This window comes from Rousettus aegyptiacus, unplaced genomic scaffold (assembly GCF_014176215.1).
Source record: "Rousettus aegyptiacus isolate mRouAeg1 unplaced genomic scaffold, mRouAeg1.p scaffold_m13_p_13, whole genome shotgun sequence".
NCBI lineage: Eukaryota > Metazoa > Chordata > Mammalia > Chiroptera > Pteropodidae > Rousettus > Rousettus aegyptiacus.
In genome coordinates, this window is record NW_023416288.1 from 4,578,758 (window position 1) to 4,581,772 (window position 3,015).

The 3,015-nt window shown below is 39.8% G+C and overlaps 1 protein-coding gene across 1 annotated transcript in view; it reads left to right on the top strand.

Moving 5' to 3' along the window:
* FBXL13 (F-box and leucine rich repeat protein 13) overlaps window positions 1-3,015 on the top strand; it is a 241,176-nt gene that overhangs the window by 98,429 nt on the left and 139,732 nt on the right. The window lies entirely within an intron of this gene.

Consider the following 3,015-nt stretch of genomic DNA (forward strand, 5'->3'; position numbering starts at 1 on the left):
TGGGTGGAGCAATCTCTGTTATCCAGTTTGATGACGACACAGCTATGAGGGCACTGTGTTCATTGCACTGGTAGGAGGGAAGGCTCAACAGGGAACAATGGACTGCTGGCACTTCTGTACCGAGCGAGTCTCCCCTCGGCCATCACTCTAACAATGTCTCCCTGTAAGTCCCTGGTGCCCCCGTGCACAGCTGAAAGGGCACTGGTGCTCAGAGCGAGCAGCTCCATCACCGCGAAAATTCCCTTGCGTATGCGGCCACTTAAAGAGGCTTTTGCTGCCGCGGTAGCCTCCGTCTTACTCAGCTGCTCACAGCCGGGCACCCTACATCCTCGCCCTCTCCTACCTTCTGCCATTGTAGGGTGCTTTCTTGGACTTCTCCCGACTTGTATGGCTTGTTCATCTAGATCCCAGGCGATTTTTCCTTGCTGCTGCTCCTTGTCCCTGTCACAACTTTGATTTGGTCACCAGAGGGATCAACAGAGCCTGTATCTTTTATGTCGTTTTTTTTCTCCTCTATAACTTTTGACATTTTAATTATAATGTATCTTGGTGTGGGTCCTGCTTTGCTTTCCTCTTATTTGAAACTTTCTGGGCTTCCTGGATCTGGGTGTCTGTTTCCTTCCCTAAGTCAGGAAAGTTTTCAGCCATTGTTTCTTCACATAAAATTCTTGCCCCTTTCTCTCTCTTTTCTTTTTAAGTGAATGTTGGTGTAAGTCCCTTAGTTATCTTCAATTTTTTTTCATTTTTTTTTTCTTTTTGCTGCTCTGATTGGGTGAGTTCCACTCCTTGTCTCTCAGTTCACTGATGTTTTCATCTGCTTCATCTAGTCTATTTCTCTAATGTATTTTTCAGTTCAGTTATTGTATTCTTCAGCTCTATGACTTCAATTTGGTACTTTCTTATATATTTTATTGCTTTGTTGAAATTCTCATTGTGTTCATCCACTCTCTTCCTGAGTTTAGTGAGCACCTTTATCACTATTACTCTTTATCAGGTAAATTACTTATCTCCATTTCATTAAGGTTTTTATCTGTACTTTCATTTAGAACATTTTTTGTTTCTTCATTTTGTTTGATTCTGCATTGGTTTCTATGCATTTAATGCAACAACCACCCTTCCAAGTCTTGAAGGACTGGCCTCGTGTAGAAACCAGATCTTGCTGTTCAACTCTTCTTTAGCTCTTGGTTGTCTCGCAAACCTTTTTGATCATCTAAGCAACCTATTACATTTTTAATAGCTCCTAGTAGTTGAGGGTGTGTCAAGATCTGTCAATGTCCCAAAAGGTAGGGTCTCAGTCAGCACCTAGATTCAGGCTGATTGGAAGCAAGACTCTCAGGCAACACCTTCTAAAGTGTGTAAATATATGCAGTCCTGTGGGACAACAAGTGTAAGCCTCACTGACCACAAGAGCCAGGCAGTATGGAAATGTCCACTGGACAGCAGTTGCAAAAATTGGGGCTCCAGACAAGTGTATAAGCTCTTTTTTGGGAGATGTCAGTGAGCTGTTGCAAGGCAGAGGGAGAGCACGCTGGCAGACGTTTCCCAAGAGCAGCTTCATAGGGTGCTAGGTGTGTGCTAAACCTAAAGCCTGCCTCCTAGGCCAAAGCTCCAAGACAAGCACATACAGACTTTAATGAACTGGGCCAAAGAATCTCTTCTGCCAAGTGCTCTCATGGGTGTTTTTAGAGAAAAAGGTACCTATTCCCCTTTAGGAGTCTGGTTCTACAAGTTCTGATGTAAGGCAGCCATTGCCAGAGTTCTGTGCAGCCTTGCAGAGCAGAAAGGGCTTAGGTGAACCTGAATCCTGCCAGCTCTGTGCTTTTTTCTAAGTTACCTAAACTCTAAACCTTGGATTCCTTATCTAGAAAAGGCAGATATTACCTACCTCAGAGGGATGTTTTGTGAATTAGAAATAGCATATGTGAAGCTCTTAGAATATCAACTGTAAAACAAATCAACACTTAAACAAGGGGCGAAGGAGAATATAGTCAATAATATTGTGATAAGTTTACGTGGTGACATATAATTTCTAGAATTAACAGGGTGATCACTTGTAAGGTGTAAAAATGTTGAATCACTATATTGTACACCTGAAAGGAATATGACATTGTATACCAACTATATTTAAATAAAAGAGTTGTCCTATATATAAAAAAAAAGAATATGTGAATCTCTTATCATAGTGCTTGGCATCTGGTAGGTGCTTAAGAAATGCTAATTACTATTTGTCACATGATATTTTCTGTGCTTCTGAAATTTATGCAAGGATCAAATAAGACCAGTTTATAAACTTTGTAGGACCACCTTGCCATAAGAAATAAAAATGTATTCAACTCCATATGAAAAGAAAATCTGTATAAAAAAGAAAAAGTAGAACTTTTAAGGATATGTACATATTTCTTTTCATTTTATTTTTCTTTCTAATACTATAGAATGAAAACTGATGGAGTCAATTTCCAGGTTATTTACTTTTTCTGGTAATCTATTTTTCTGGGTGAGCTAATTTTAACCCACAAACCCAAACAATGGGCATTCTCTTGGGCACCAACCTCTCCCTCATTTGCCTCTCCTATTACTTCTCTTTTTTGTTTCTGCTTTACCCCAAACCCTGACCTGGAATCCTAATTTCATCTTTTGTTTTATGCTCTTTGACATATTAACTTAATAGGAAGGGCTTAGTTTCTTCTCCACTGATAGATGTTTTCCTAATTTGAATGCTGTTGAAAAACCAGTTCTGTTTCCACGTTCACTGATGTTTATATCTCTTCATGGCTCACGATTTGCATCATTTATAACTGCTCCTTAGAGTCCCATCTTGTGACCAGCCTCCAATATAATTCTCAGATTCTCTACTATTGCTTGTGACAATTCTCCTTTGGGTCTAGCTTGATGATTTTGCAAATATCAATAAAGAGTAGTTAAGAATTTGGGTTCAGGACCTCATTTGGGAACACGCAAGAATCAGAAATGGAAATTTATTCACTGTATAAGCAGAAAAAAAAAGTAGGGGTGGGA